This window comes from Panthera tigris, chromosome B2, assembly GCF_018350195.1.
Source record: "Panthera tigris isolate Pti1 chromosome B2, P.tigris_Pti1_mat1.1, whole genome shotgun sequence".
Classification (NCBI taxonomy): Eukaryota; Metazoa; Chordata; class Mammalia; order Carnivora; family Felidae; genus Panthera; species Panthera tigris.
In genome coordinates this window covers 105,841,059-105,857,907 of record NC_056664.1, presented here as the reverse complement: position 1 = coordinate 105,857,907, position 16,849 = coordinate 105,841,059, and the positions used below count along the sequence as shown (strand labels likewise).

Sequence of the window (16,849 nt, the reverse complement as noted above, 5' to 3'; positions counted from 1 at the left end):
GCGCAGTTGGTTAAGCGTCCGACTTCAGCCAGGTCACGATCTCGCGGTCCGTGAGTTCGAGCCCCGCGTCAGGCTCTGGGCTGATGGTTCAGAGCCTGGAGCCTCCTTCCGATTCTGTGTCTCCCTCTCTCTCTGCCCCTCCCCCGTTCATGCTCTGTCTCTCTCTGTCCCAAAAATAAATAAAAAACGTTGAAAAAAAAAATTAAAAAAAAAAAAAAGAACAGAGTTTCAAACTCCGTCCTTGGTTTTCTTGGCACTCTAAAGTTTTGTATGTTTATTTTTCCAGCTTTATTGAGGTATTATTGACAAGCAAAAATTACAAATAGTTAGGTTGTCCAATGTGATTCCTTAAAGGTATACACTGTGATGATTTACATACATAAACATTGTGAAATGATTACCACAATCAAGTTAATTAACAGATCCATCACCTCACACAGTTACCACTTTTTGGTGTGTGTGGTGAGAACACTTAAGATCTATTCTCTTAGTGAATTTCAAGTATATAGTACAGTATTAACAATGATCACCATGCTCTACGTTAGATCCCCAGAACTGATTCATCTTGTAACTGAAAGTTACTGCTCTTTGACTGTTCATCTCCTCTACCCTCCAGCCCTAGGCAACCACTGTTCTACTCTCAGGTTCTATGGGTTCAACTTTTTTAGATCAAAGGGCAAAATCATTTTATCTTTTTATGGCTTCATAATATTCCGTTGTGTATAAACACACACAACGCATCTTCTTTAACCATCCACCCACTGATGGGACACTTAGGTTGTGTCCATATTGTGGCTACTGTGAATAATTGCAATTAAAAAAGGAAAAAGGCCTCATTCAAAGGCCTCAATGAACATGAGAATGCAGATACCTCATCAAGATACTTATTTTATTTCCTTTGGATATATATACCCAGAAGTGGGATTGCTGAATCGTGTGGTAGCTCTGTTTTTCATTTTTTGAGAAATCTTCACACTCCGTTACATTCCCATCAATGGTGTACAAGGGTTCCCTTTTCTTCACATCCTTGATGACAGTTGCTACTTCTCGTCTTTTTGATGACAGACATCCTAATAGGTGTGAGGCTACATCTCATTGTGCTTTTGATATGCATTTCCCTGGTGATTAGTCAGGTCAAGCACCTTTCCATACACCTTTTGGCCATCTATATGTTTACTTTGAAAAAATACCTATTCAGGTCCTTTGCTCATTTAAAAAAAGATCACATATTTTTACTATTGAGTTGTAGGAGTGCACTATATATTTTGGATATATGGTTTGCAAATATTTCCTCCTATTCTGTAGATTGCCTTTTCATTTTGTTGTTTGCTTTGCTACACAGAAACTGTTTAGTTTGATGCAATCCCACTTGTTTATTTTTGCTTTTGTCACCTATGCTTTCGAATTGACAACTTAAAGTTTTAATAGTGACCGTGAAGGTGATTTGAATAGAGTCTGAATATCATTTCTTTTCCTGTATTGATCCATTTGTGTGTGTGTGTGTGTGTGTGTGTGTGTGTGTGTGTGTGTCTGATGGGAAACAAGTGAAGGGCCAAAAGATACCTTTTTATGGAAGTACAGGTAAACTGATACCTGAAGTCCCTGTCTCACCAGCAAACACTGCCAAAGAGATTAAATTCAAGTGAGTTGTACGTGGTAAGCATAATAACGTACATGTTTTGTTTCCCTTAGTGCTCCTGAGGACCAATTAGTTTATGCATGAAGTGGATTATTTTGAATAGAATACTGCAGGACCAAATAATTCCATTGCATCTTCAAAGTAAAAATTGAAAATAAAATGAATCAAGGTACAGCATGTAATATGATGTATGCATTCTGCTGAATTTAATTGAGTTCTAATTAAATTCCTTGGAGCAAGATAAATTAGATTATTTTTCAAGCACATTTTAGAACTTCATCTAATGAAGTTTTATGAGTGAAAAAGGCAGAATGGGTTTTGTTCGATGACTTGGTTGCTGATATCTTCTCTTGGAGTGAATAAGAGGTCAGACAGACCTTGGGTCATTTCTTCCTTGAGTGAGACAGGTATTACATTAACTTCAGAAAGACTGGCTAAAATGAGCCTAAGATTTTCTTTACATTGATACAAAAATAATTTATTAAGACATTTAGTTATGTGGCTTTCCCTTTGTATTTTTTTTCTTTCAGGTTTTGAGTTCTAGAGCATCAGAAGAGTTTTTATTAAGAAGAAAAACAGAAGGCTAAAACAAATATTCCTTTTGTTTCTGATTCCGTGGAGAGGATTAGGTTAGGAGTAGGAAAGTCAGGTATCAGCTAGAGGGAGGAGGGCACAGAAGTATCAGCTTGAGGGAAGATTTCTCAAGACTAGGGCAGGTTCTACAAGTGAGAGAGATAGAGACCCAACCCCTCATGCCACTCTAGGGAGGAGAAGATTGCAGACATCAAGGTGGAATGCTTTGGTAGACCACTTAGGTAAGCTGTACGCCAGGAACCAGGGCTCCTAGCTTGTATGGATTTCTGTGCCCAAGGATGGCATAAAAACCAGTAAAGCTTCTGGACTCCAAGGGACAGTGGAGGTTTGAAAAATATGTATACTGGTAGTCCAGTGTGTTTTGATATGCATAAGACCCCGAGTCATTTATTTGGTCCAAAAGGAATGGGTGGGGCTAGAAGAAGTGGCATGGAAGGGTCTGGGGTAAATTGGGAGCGGGGAAAGGGACCCCCTCCCCAAATGGCTGAGAATTACCTCTGAGTCCAAGCCAAGACAACATGAAAGCAGATTTAAGTTGTTTTGTGAAAATTTGGAACAGAAGGTATCTCTTCCACTCTTGAAAAAGTTCACTTCCATTTTGTTAGCTAAGAAGTCATTCATGAGTAAAGCATCTTGCCTCCCCTCAGATCTCCTCTTTTTCCACTCCTTTGGAAAATGCTTGGAATTTTTTTACAGCAAAGATTATAGTTTCTTTGACTTTGGGGGAGGGTGGGGAGTGAGGTCTGAAGGGATGGGGTATGGGCAAAAAAGAAAGGTTTATAAAGTTAAAGGGCACTGACGTGGTGAAGGATAAATGAAATAGACAAGATATCACATGTAACAATATCTAGAAAAACAGAGCTACTCATATGACAATTGCTAATTTTTCTACAACAATGACATATAAAATCAAAGGGAACTAGGTTAAGAAACTGCCAAGGTTACCCAGCTATGAATGAATTGATACTACCTAGTCCACATTCCAGTTCCACAGCCAATCTGAGGAAGGGTGAGAAATGAGGCCCTTTGAAGAGCAGAATATGACGGCTGCTGTGATACATATTTCATAAAATGTTTTCTTATGAAGTGTTCTCTTCTGCGCATTCCCAGTGCTGCCTGAGATATATCTGTGAGAGACATTAAGAGGCCCCAGTTATCTCACTAACTCACCCTTTCATGTTTGGCATAGAAACTTTTGGTTCAGTTGATAACCCCAGAATACATCAGCAAGCATTTTCCCATTTCATATTTATGGAAATATTCATTGCAAGTGTATGTCTGGAAGTGGAGCAAGACTCCCGAACTGCTTTGGGAACTTTTAAGAACAAAAAAGGAGAGGTGGGAGCGGATGGGTTAATGAGGAAGAAATGAGGCTCCACAGTCTACTAGTATAAAAATTCCTTCAGGATATAAATACTGTGATTCAAGTCTAATAAAATTAGAAACTAAAAGAAAAAAATGTTTTATTCCCACCAAGGCATGCGTGTTAGTACAGAGACCAAAAAATTCCAAATAAAGGCTCTTAAAAAAACCAGAAGGTACTTTTTAATCAGTTATGTTAAACGTTTCAGCGCTATGGGGACAATTCTATGTCTACATCCTCAAAGATGGAGCAGATACAGGGAGAACAGTGTGTGTAATGTGTTAATTAACTATAGACTGCAGGCAAGGCAATGGTAGGCAAACATCTGAATTCTTTACAATTATTCTAAGGTAAATGTAGACCATTGCTAACACCAAGAGAACTATTTTAAAAAATGCTAATTAATAGTACAGCATGGCCAGCTAAGGGCAGGCAATGAGAAAAGATACTGCATACTCACTGTGGAGCATAATGGGGAAAGCACTGTAAGACAGTCTTTTGGGGTGCCTGGGTGGCTCAGTCAGGTAAGCAACTGACTCCTGGTCTCAGCTCAGGTCATGATCTCACGGTTCATGAGTTCGAGCCCCATGTTGACACCACGCTGGCAGTGCGGTACCTGCTTTGGATTCTCTCTCTTTCTCTGTCCCTCCCCCACTTACTCTCTCCCTCTCTCTCTCTCTCTCTCTCTCTCTCTCTCTCTCTCCCCCCCCCCCCTCTTTCCCTCTCTCAGAATAAATGAAGAAACATTAAAAAAAAAAAAAAAGACAGACTGTCTTCCCATGGTAGTGCTTGTTTGCCAATACCAACCCCCAAAGTCACATGATGTCAATAACCTAAAAGTCTCTGATCCCCTGTGTCCTAGTCTTTCCTAAAGCCCATTGCATGCAGTGAGAACCCAGGCAATACAGCTTTTTACAGGATCTCTGGCAGAAGTGAATATCTGACTTCTGGGCCTATGAGGAAGATGTGATTGAAGGTCCTCCCATCCCCCAATTATGTGAAACAGGTGGTCAACACCTGGTGCTCTTTTCCCTCTGCAGAAATGTTTCGAGCAGAATTGGTGAGAGAACTATGTTGGAGTTAATATGAATTTTGTACAGTGTATTTAGTTGTAGTGAGTGTCAGAAATCACCCAAATAGGCTGTTCAAGCTCCAACCCCCTTTCACTCCCACAGACAGCAGAGGTCTTCAGAATGTTTAGAAGCCAGCAGGTGTTAAATCTGTGTGCATGCAGAGACAGATGCTTAAACCCAACTGGACTGTGGAGCACGTGGGGGGTTCAGTGGGCCTACAGAAAATGAAGGGCCTGGGCAGGGACCTACACAACAATGGGCACAATGGCAGGTAACCTCCATCCCCATGCTTCCAAAGGTAGCGATTTCACGATGCTTCAATCCTTCCCTTTATTTCAGATGCACCTTTTTGTTAAACAACATAAATAATGTTTCTGCTGTAGAGACATAACATAGAGTTCAAGTGGCACTGAAAGTTTTTGAATGGCATTTTAGAGAGAATGCTCTGATTGACAAAGGATTTATAACCTGAAGAATAATTCTGAAGGACAGGAGGGTTATGAATTTCTTAATTTATTAGCATGTTAGTTATTAAGAGCCATATTTGAATTTTGATATTGTTGCGTTTTAATGACTCTTTGGTACACTTGGGTCCCAAGTAGACTTATACACGAAAGATGAAGGTGTGTGGCAGGAAGCTTTCAAAATGCCTAGTGTGGTCCACAGCTATTCCAGAAATACACATCATAATAAAGAGGGGGGTCGTTTACTCATAAGCCCACAGAGAGGTGATGTTCTTGTTCTCAATCTCTACCTAACTGACCTTCTTCATCTACTGATTTAGCCTTGGTATAACCCTTGTTAAGAAGAAGGCGTTCCAGTTTTATCCTTCACTTTGGCAGACAGAACAGAAAGTCAACATTCAAATTTTAACCCCTGGTTTGACAATATGAAAGATAAAACTCAAAAAAGAAAAAGGAGGAGGAGGAGGAGGAAGGGGAGCAGGAGGAGGAAGAAGAGAAGGAAGAGGAAGAGAGGTAGAGGAACAAGATCCTGATGTTCAAACTTCCTCTGCTTTATGGAGGGAAGTGACTAGCAGGTCTCTAAATCCATATAGTTCACTTGTGAAACTCTACCCAGGTGTCAAGGGATCTTCTTTCACCAGTCATTAGATTTTTCTAGTCCCTCGCTCCACACCCCAGGAGAGGTCTGCTTCACAGTGTCACACAATGAAAGCAGAGACAAACAAAGAGTGGATGTTGCTGCCACATCAGGTCACCTCTGTCTAGGTCTCCGCCTTATATTCACCTTGGGATTCTATTTATTAAACTCTGCCTCATGTATGGCATCATTCTGGGACTTGGCACTATTTACTGACCCACTTTCATCAACTACCTGCCACTGTGAGCAGCTCTTTTGTGGACCAACATATTTCTACTGGCTCTCGGGCCCCCAGAATGCTGAATCAGAGCTGGAGGCAGTCAACACCATTTCTAACTCCCTGTCTCCAACTGGACTTGACAGATGATAAAGCAAACATCCCAAAGGCAGAGAAGACACCTTCATAGTAAGTAATGAGATCACAGACTATAGGATGCAACCCAACTGCTTTCTTCTCTGAAACGAGACCTTGACCTTGTCTAACACTGTGTTTTTCTCCAAGGACCAGCACTCACCTTAAGCATTACACTTCTGAATACAGTATCAGGGCCAGTCCTGCACAGGCACTATTTTCTTTTTCTGGTGATGCTGTAATCTATTCCTTTTACCAATATATCTTTATTAACTTCCGATTTCATAAGGATCTGAACTTTCAAAATTGGGTTGTGGTTCATCTTCCAGAAAGGAGGTAGATAGATGGAAACACTTACATGAAGATTGTGTTGATGGTCTCAGAGACATTAGGGGAGAAAGATAACAAGATGCAAGGAAAGGATGGGCCTGAATTAATCAAGAAGGCTCAGAAAAAAAAAAACAAAAAACAAAACAAAACAGAACAGAACAAAACAAGAAGGTTCACTGTGGACAGAAAGGCCAATACTTCCAAAAAGCAGAGCACTAAATCGTTCAAGCTGACTATGCCATGCAGCCACTGGGCATCTAGTGAGTGCTACAAGTGTTACAAGGCCCTAGGTACAGAGACTGTGACAAGGGAGGTCGAAGCAGATGTATAAGTTTACCTCTAGAAGTTAAGCAGTCCATCATGAAATTGAAAAATCCATTAATTTTCATATTTAAAAAGTCTATAAGCAACAAGAATAATAATAAAATAGTGTCCTGGATCTCTGCATCACAAAAAGGAAAAGAGAAAAAAAATCACAACTATTTTTCCTTGAGAATTAGAGTCTGTTTTCTATAAATTTAACTCCAAAATGGAAATCAAGAGAAAATGTTCTTCCCTCTGGTAATTCTGCACACTGAAATATTTCTTTGCAGTGAAAATTGGCCTATTTTATTCTATTAATATGATTAACCTTTCTATAAACTAGTTCTAGGTGGAAATTCATTTTTTTTCTAGCCAGAAATGTTGCCATTTATGCATCTAAAAACTAGTTTTAGTGGAAATAAATGACATATTTTTTAGAACCTAAAAATAGTTCTGCTAAAAATTCTGAAAAAAAAAAAGAAAAGAAAAAAACCTAAATCAAGGCAACAGTGTTCTGCTCATTCACAGCACTAGAAATGTGTGCTTTTGCGGCTAGGTTTCATTCTTTATTCTTCCTTTTCATTCATCTTTTTTTTCTTGCCACCAGCAAGGTCCCGCCTGAAAACTCTATGGACCAGATCCTTCTCTTGAAACCAGGGCAAATCACAGATTATTAATTCTAGGAGAGCATCATTTCAAGTGTAATGCAAAGATCTCTTATTCAGATAAATCACATAACTCCTGGATCTGCCTTTTCCAGAGATTCAGATCTGTTCCAGTTATATTTCTTACTCAGATGCAACATCCAGGGAAGGATATGGAGTTATAGGTCAACCTCTTTCTTCCCTCCACTGGAAGAACCACATTCAAGAACCTCCACTGGAAGAACCCCATAGCCCCTTCTTGGCCCTTTTTTTCTATCTCCATGCCCTCCTCTGGAAGGAGTGTGGGCTCCTGTGCTATCTTTACCACTTAAAAAAATCCTGATAGCTTTACAGATAGTGCAAGGAGATGGTGAGGTAATATCTCACCTCCTCTGCATTTCAGAAGATGGTAAAGGTAGTGGGGCAAAACTCGGTTAAAAAAATGGCGATAATAGTGGGACTAGATAATTTAGTGGAAGATATATCTGAGGACAGAACCTTCTAGTTACTGCCCAAATCACACCCTATGGGCAAATATCTTGGGGAGACCAAGAAGACGTGTCACAAATAAAAGAACAAATGGTCTCTACTCAATCATTCTTCACTGAGAAAAATAAGTCATTTTGGAATTTCAGTTCTTATCATGTAGTGACAATAATAAAACTCATCAGTATAATTAACATTTATTAAGCACTTACTGTATGCCAGACACTCCAAGGCTTTATATGGATTAATCCTACAACAACCCCATGACCTAAGTCTTTTCATTATCTCCATTTGACAGATGACAAAACAGAGGCGCAACATGGTTAAGTAACTTGCCCATGATCGCACAGCTAGCAAGTGATAGAAATGTAATTCATGCTCAACCTAATTCCACTGTGTGAATTCTCAACCACAAACTATATGGCCGTTGTCAGACAACCAAACACATGTTATACTGCTTTATTTTCATCACTACTTTCATTCTTCTTCATTTTATTTTTCGTATCTTTTCCCCCCACTAAGTCTTCACTGTTATAATTTTTACATCACTCCAATCCAAAGGCTATGAAATGATGTGATATGGCCTGGGCAGGCTGGGGAAGAAGAAACAAGGTGTGATCTTTCCTTAAAGACCTGGATCTATCTGCTTGTGTTTCTTGAAATAACAATTCCGGGGGGTGCCTGGGTGGCTCAGTCAGTTACGCATCTGACTTTGGCTAAGGTCATGATCTCACAGTTTGTGAGTTCGAGCCCTGCATCGGGCTCTGTGCTGACAGCTCAGAGCCTGGAGCCTGTGTCCGATTCTGTGTGTGTCTCTCTCTCTGCCCCTCCCCTACTTGCATTCTGTCTCTCTCTCTCTCTCTCTCTCTTTCTCTCTCTCTCTTAAAAAAAAATTTACAAAGATAAAAAAAAAAGAAAACAACTTGTGAAAAGTAAGGTTCATCTTTTGAGTTATTTACTAAATCTATATATCCATTTCTTGAGGTCCTTACGAAACAGTAGTATAAAGGATGGATTATATATCTGACACTCAGGGAGTTTACAGAGTTCTCTTAACAAAACACTTAATCATATTTATGTGGTGTTCCTTATTTCTAGAAAAGTTCAAGAAAAAAACCAAACATTGATCTTTTAGCAAGAAGAGGAAATAATTCATCAGTAGGGTGACAAACATTACTTAAATCAGTATATATTTATATATTTACTTATGTGTATTGTGTAAATATTATAATATAGCATATAATAGTATAACAATATAATGTAATAGAAAATAATATAATAAATATAATATAGGGTAAATTTACCTGTCTTTGAATGCCAGATGTAAAATTTAGAGTTACTAAATCAGTATGCAAAACTTCCTTCAACTTATTAAAGTAGAAAAGGTGAGAACACCCATGTTTAAAAGATGGGGCACATCTCCTGCATTATTACTGACAGCAGCATCTATAAAGATACAAAAATATTCATACTCTTTGACACTTCCAGTAATCTCTTATCTGAGAATTTATTATAAGGAAGTCATCCAAAAGATGGAAAAACTAGACTTGCATCATGATTATTACTCATAATGACAAAAACTTGGAAATGACCTAAATGTTATTATAACTTAATGGTTCATTAAGTTACAGTGCATCAACTTGAGTGAATAGTAGGCAGCAATTTCCTATCATTGCCAAAAGATAGAGATATGAAATGCTTAAAATATAATGCCAAGTGAAAAACACTATAATAAAAATTGCTTCTGTGCTTTGACCATAATCGCATAAAATTACTTTATGCATACTGACGGGTTTTTTCCTTTTGTTTTCTTTCAGTGTATGTTACAACTTGGATAGATCCATAAAAAAATTCTTTTGAATCAATTCTCCTCTATTAAGTTAATCACTGAGTAACTTGAAATTGCAGGAAATATTTTTTTTAAGTTTATTTATTTAGAGAGAGAGGCAGTGTGAGTGGGGGAGGGGCAGAGAGAGAGGGAGACAGAGAATCCCAAGCAGGCTGCAGGCTCTGAGCTGTCAGCACAGAGCCCGACGCGGGGCTCCAACTCACGAACCATGAGATCATGACCCCAGCTGAAATCAAGAGTCGGGCACTTAACCGACTGAGCTACCCTGGTGCCCCACAGGAAATAATATTCTTGATTAAAAAAAAATTGTGTGTCTTTGGGGAAGGTGTAGTATTGGAAAAACCAGTATATATACTGACTCTTCCCAGCCTTGGACTTAAGCAAGATAGTGACATTTCCCATTCGTGGTGTGAGGACAATGTTTGCTACTTTTCCATGCCACATATTTTATGAAGATTAATCAGAAGGTTGTAAAGTTATCTGAAGTAACTGCCTGAAAAAATTCCTAGCTATAGAAGACATAAAATATTTATAAAATCTTAACATACTTTTCCCTTTCCTTTATTGGCTTTGGTTCTGTTACTTTCCCTTAAATGATTTATGATATCTAAGCCCTTTATTGTAATCTATCTCAAATCCCTTCTGACTGTAGTGCAGTATAAACAGGTAAGAGATAATCATAGTGCTTCATGCATAACAAGTAGTGGCCATTCTCTGCACACAAAAATGCAGATAAAATTGGGGGGAAAAAGTTGCTGCCTTAAGCTTAGTGTATGTTTTTCCACATTTCTGAACATTTGGCATCGTGTAATATGATTGGCCAAGTGTTGTGTATTTCAGGTAACCTACCCAAAAAACTCACACCTTGTTAAATCACAGCTCCTTTAGAAAGACAGAGCATTTCTATAGTAAACCAAACTCTCCTGGCTTCTGAGAAGGAAACCATCTTTATTTTGCAGATGAAGAAACTGAAGCACACATACCCTAAGAAGTCTGTCTAGAGTAATAACAGGAACCAAAATTTATTGCAATCATACTAGGTAACAGACATCTCATAGCACTTTACCAGTACTAAGTGATTTAATCTTCACAACCTCCCACTGAGAAACAGGCTGCTGTCCAATTCCAGGTTACAGATGAGGAAACCGTCAAAGAAAGGTTACTACTCTGCCCCAGGCTTCAAACTAAGAAAAAAATATCTCAAATTTCTTGTAACACAACGCTTCAAACGTTTTAGAATTACAAAGTGCTTTGTAAATAAACTATAGTACACGTAGGGGGATGGAGAGTTTGTAAGGTTAATGGCGATACATCTGAAGCAACAGGCAACCTAGCAAAAAGAAAAATGTTTGAAACTTACCAGTGTGCTTACATTCAGTGAAGAAATTCCTAAAACATCAAAAGGCTTTTCCATCTATTAAATTCTGTCCCAAAATACGGAGTATAGGGGCGCCTGGGTGGCTCAGTCGGTTAAGCGCCCGACTTCGGCTCAGGTCATGATCTCATGGTTTCTGAGTTCGAGCCCCGCGTCGGGCTCTGTACTGACAGCTCGGAGCCTGGAGCTTGCTTCGGATTCTGTGTCTCTCCATCTCTTGGCCCCTCCCCTATTCATGCTCTGTGTCTCTCTGTCTCTCAATAATAAATAAACGTTAAAAAATTAAAAAAAACACAGAGTATAGGATCCTATGTTTACATCATATGTAAATTATCTCTTAAATATGTGAAGGTTGGTCCTTTGGCATCACTGACTTAGTATTCATCATATTTACCATCTAAATTAAGGTAGGGACTTTTATTTCATATCCCTGATTCTTCGCCATCTCTCACATTCCAGGCCAAATGCATTTGCAACAAGTCCTGTTGATATGATTTCCAACACATCTATAAAATCCATCCCTTCTTCCTACCACCACTGCCTACCTCGTAGTCCAAGCCACCATCTCCTGTCCTCTAGACTTCCGTGCTGCCCCTGTGCTCCCTGCTCCCATAATTGCCAACCCTCTTCAGTCTACCCTTGATAAGTCAGCTAAAAGAACCTTTGGAAATGCAAATCACAGCACTTAACAACTTGGTTTAAAAAGCCTTTGATGCTCTGCCGCCTCCTTCTTTCTCACTCCACTCCACTCTCTGCTCCTAGACAATTCCTTCTGCACCTGAGCCTTCTTGCCTTCCTCTTATTTCCACTGCTCCGTTGCTCTCCCCTCACTCTATGTATACCAACCCGACCAGCACCTCCTTAGGGAAGCCACTTGTTATCTCTCCACCTAATTTAAGACACTGCTATTCTCTTCACCGCTCCCACTGACTTCCTCTAAAGCACGAACCACAATCCACAATTATTTGATTCATTCATTTGGTAATTTAACACGTGTCTTCCCAGTTAGACTGTCAGCTTCATGAAGGAAGGGCTGGGCATCTCCTGTGTACTGTTGGAGTTTGCCTGCCCAGCACCTTGCTTCTCACATGGGGGACTCTTAATAAATAGTAGAAGAATGGATCATTAACAATTTTGTGAAATATAAGAAAGGGAGCAATGAATGTGTTGAGTAGCACTGCTTAATTATTTATTTCCATGAAACACCCCAAGCTAACCACTGACATTTCAGGAAAAAAAAAAAGTAGTCTAATGAAGCACTTATTATGCAGCAGCTCTTTTCTAAATGTTTTACATGGATTAATTCATCTAATCCTAACAAGACTCTTGGGAGAGGCTATTTGTATCCTTCTTCTACAGGTGAGACATCAAGTCCAGAAAAGTCAGTAGTCGCTTTTAGTGAGGGGAGCTTCGGGGCTGTCATCTTTGAAGCCTTAACCACTAACTATTCTGCCCTTCGTGGTAAAACTCCAATTGTATGTAGTCTGAATTTATTTTCCTAAATTTTCTGATCCAGTATAATTTCTAAGTCAGTCTTTCCACAGCCAAATGCTAGCAGAAATGTCGAATGCCCTAGGAATTAAGCCAAACAAGTGGGCAAAAAGAATAGAGATTATCCATGGGCAGTAGCCCAAAAGCCGCTCCAGGCCATGGACCTGCCAATCCTCCTCCACCACTGGTGTGGCTGGCTGAAAGCGGATGTAATGATATTAATGAGGTCACATATTAAATATGCCTTTTTTCCAAAATCTCACCAAAATCACAGATGTCCTGTGGCTTGGCTTGCTCCATCTCTGGGGCATTGACAAACCCCTCATCTTAGAAACATTAAAAACAGCAGAGCGAGTTTGAGATTCTAGTTATGAGGCTGTCCACCCACTGGGTATCTGGAAAAGTTCTCATATTTTACGAATGCTAATAAAAGGGAGTAACTCTGGGGGCATTGGGTGGCCCAGTAGGTTGAGCGTCTGACTCTTGATTTCTGCTCAGGTCATGATCTCATCATTCGTGGGATGGAGCCCCACATCAGGTTCCACGCTGACATCACAGAGCCTGCTTGGGATTCTCTCTCTCTCTCTCTCTCTCTCTGTCTCTCTCTCTCTCTCTCTCTCTCTCTCTCTCTGTCTCTCTCTCTCTCTCTCCCTCTCTTCCCCTCCCTCCTCTACTCATGTGCATGCTTTCTCTCTCTCTCAAAATAAATAAATAAACTTAAAAATGTATTTAAAAGGGAGGAACTCTGGAGGAACAGGTTATGAGGCTTAACTTGTACTGCTCAAGTTAAGTTCACCAGAACTCAGGATATGCTCACAAATAAACAAAATCAATCAGAGTCTACTTCTTGCTCCACCCCAAAGCTCAAGGTCAAAATTTGCTTATTTTTACCTTTCAGAAAAATGACAATGAATAACCATAAATCTTATGTAAATATACTACATCTAGAGTAAGTATGTGACAAAAGCAGAAATTCATTTTTTAAAGTGTTTCAATTATACACATATATGCACACACATACACACACACACATATATATACGTATATATATACATATATGTACACACATATATATATACACACATATATACGTATATATACACATATATATGTGTACATATATATACACACACACATATATATACATACATATACATATATACATATACATATATACATATACATATATATATACACATATATATACACATATATATACACATATATATATATATGACAACTTTTCCCAAATAATGGTTTAAAGTTAAGACAGCACAGAGGGAGAGTGACATGTTACTCCCTATAACAATAGATTCTAGCTAGTAGTTTTAAATTAGGAACCAGAAATAAAACCTGAGTGCTGAATTCTGAGAACACCATTTTCTTCTTTTTCTGTAAATAAATGTGTTCTGAATTGCTGTCTCAGCACACATACACGCATACCTGCAAGCACCTACATATCCATCTGTTTATCCAAAGACACATAAATTTGTGCAAATTATTGCTTATCCAGTCAAGATTCTGGGATATGGGAATAAATATGAGAAGCTGAGCGGCATGGCATTTCTTTTGTCCACGGTTCCTGGTTGATCAAGTTTTGCTTCATTCATCCTGCTGTCATCTATTTTGCACATCGTGAGGAATAATGAGTTGTAGAAAAATTAGGTCAGATGCCTTAAAGAGTAGTATTTATTAATTGTAACTGTCAGTCATTTTTATAGTTTAGGTTTTTAGTGATACCTTGAGAATATATGGAATTTCTTGATGAGTTCCTGAGACTAGATTTGATTACATGCACTTACTTGGGTCCTACCCAAGAGGAAGGGAGCAAAGGGTTTGTAAATACATGAGGCTTTCATTAGGTTTAGAACTTTCAAGTGGTTATGACAGGTGACAGGTCAGGACACATGCCACCCAAAGAAGGACAAGTCAGCCTGGGCCAGGGCTCAGTAACAACATAAAGACCTGAGACCTCAGCCAGGAGGAAGCCAGTGGAGGGTTCTGTCCTTCCTTCCAGTGTGAGTACAGGTTGTTAACATTTTACTTCTCTCCTCTCTAGGGAGAGATTGGGATGGTAGGTCCAATACCAGCGGGGACTCTTGGACCCTCAGCTTGGAGACTGCAGTTCAGAAAAAGAGAATGATTACCCCATTTAAAAGTAAAGGCTTCCACGGGGCGCCTGGGTGGCTCGGTTGGTTAAGCGTCCGACTTTGGCTCAGGTCATGATCTCACGGTCCGTGGGTTTGAGCCCCGCGTCGGGCTCTGTGCTGACAGCTCAGAGCCTGGAGCCTGTTTCGAATTCTGTGTCTCCCTCTCTCTGTGACCCTCCCCCGTTCATGCTCTGTCTCTCTCTGTCTCAAAAATAAATAAACGTTAAAAAATAAATAAAAAATAAATAAAAAGTAAAGGCTTCCAGAACTGACATTTTGGCCCAGGGTTTCCAAAAACTCTCACTACAAGAGTAAAAGTGGACTTTGGTTCAAGCAAATTGTTGCAGAGAATGGTGGGATGTCTTGACAATGATAGGCACTCACTGCAGTCTACAATATGTCAATTCAGAAATGTTTCTATTTTAAGCCTGGGAGTCTTACTCTTTTCAGGGAAGACCAGGGGTTTCAGAGATCCACTGAGTCCAAAATTGGCACTTTCAAAGCATTAACAAGGAGAACGGGGAAGCACAGAAGGGCATCACCTCTCAAAGTGCACATAGGCAATTTCTTTCCTTGTCATTTATTAAATACCTCATCTGTTTGTTTAGAACCCATCTCCATAGTAAACTGTAGAAAAAAATCTGTTATTTGGTACTGAATTTCTAAGCATGGCCTTATAACACCAACCAAATATTTTACCTTTGATTATCAGTTCTACCTAAAAATAGTCAAGTGTTGGGAGTAAAAGCAAAGTGTAAGCTTTGGGTTAAATTTGCCTATTAATTCAGGCAAAAGTGAAATTGTTTTACTTTATATCTTCTGGGTAATTGCTTCAACTCTCCACTTTAATTGAACCTGGAGACACGGCCAGAGAAGTGTTTCTCTCAGGATTTTATCTTCAGTTTGTAGATAGGTATTTATTACACAACATAAATGGGACATAAAGCAAGCTTTTAAAAAAAGGCCTTTTGAGAATAATCCTAATCAAACTACCAATTACCCATCATCTCATCACTGAAAGTGAAAGATGATCTTTTTTCTAGCCATTAGATGAGTTTGCTGCTGCCAGCTCGCTGTCTAATTTCCTCTCTTCTGTTGAGGTCTTTTTCTAACTTCCTGCTTTTAGCCCATAGCCTAGACTCCTACTAGTTGATAAATGTTCCAAAATTTTCAGTGCTCTTCCCCTCATGCCCTATTCATTTCTGAGCCTCGGTTAAGTGTTGGGTATTTTATTTTAAAGCTAGCTCTTAATTATTTGGATGCCAATTAGCCAGGGTCTGGAATTAACTTGACTCTGCTCTCTGTTCCTTTTCTGCTCCCTGCCTTTTGGCCACAGCACCGCTTGTTAGTTCCTTCATGAGGGAATGAAGTGCAGGAGTAGGGTAGGGATAAAAGCCTGGAGACTCAAATACGTTCACTTTGTTATTTGTTGGCAGCTCTGGTTAAAAGTTTGGCAAGGCAGTGTATTAAAAGCACACAATAATAGTAAACTTTCTTCATCATGTTTATCTCATTTATTCAAGCTCTCCCCGATTCCCATTGCTGGTGTTAAACTGAAAGCTGCCAGAATTGTACTTGGTACCTTATATTATGGCAGGAAAAAATTTAAGTTTCTGACCTGGCAAAAGCTTGTTTAATGAGCAGCTTTGCTTGGTACAGAATCCTTTCAGATCAGCAAGCACAGGGCAATCAGCCATTGGAAATTCAAGCTACCACACTGTCAAAAGCTCAGGACAGCCAAGCTGCAATGGTTTTAGCTAACAATGGCATTTATGTTTTTGTTGCATTTCAATTTTTTTCTTAATAAAGTGAAAGAAGAGAAATGAAGGAATTGAGGTAAAGACACTCTTGTATTGCACATACAAAAATGCCATGCTGAAGCCTCCAACTACAATAAATTATTACATCATTATTTCATATCAGTTGAGATACAAAAATAAAATATCACTGGGTCTTGAACTGCATTGTAAAAATAAAGGTAGAGTCATTTCATCAGCTTCCCATTTTGAGGGTAATTTCAGTTTTTTGAGAAAATGTAACTTTGAAATGGGGAAATTTCTTACAGGCTTTGATGGTAACATTTGATTCTGAAAGGCTAG

General features: G+C 39.2%; 1 protein-coding gene across 4 annotated transcripts in view; it reads right to left on the bottom strand.

Moving 5' to 3' along the window:
- SLC35F1 (solute carrier family 35 member F1) overlaps positions 1-16,849 on the bottom strand; it is a 442,526-nt gene that overhangs the window by 175,630 nt on the left and 250,047 nt on the right. The window contains exon 1 of one of the 4 annotated variants that reach the window (XM_042987077.1): positions 12,864-12,936. The exons of 2 other annotated variants lie outside the window; for them this stretch is intronic. The gene's annotated coding sequence lies outside the window, so the exon portion shown is untranslated. Of the gene's footprint in view, positions 1-9,189; positions 9,227-12,863; positions 12,937-16,849 lie in introns of those variants that run through there. One more of the 4 variants, XM_042987079.1, reaches the window with a different exon arrangement.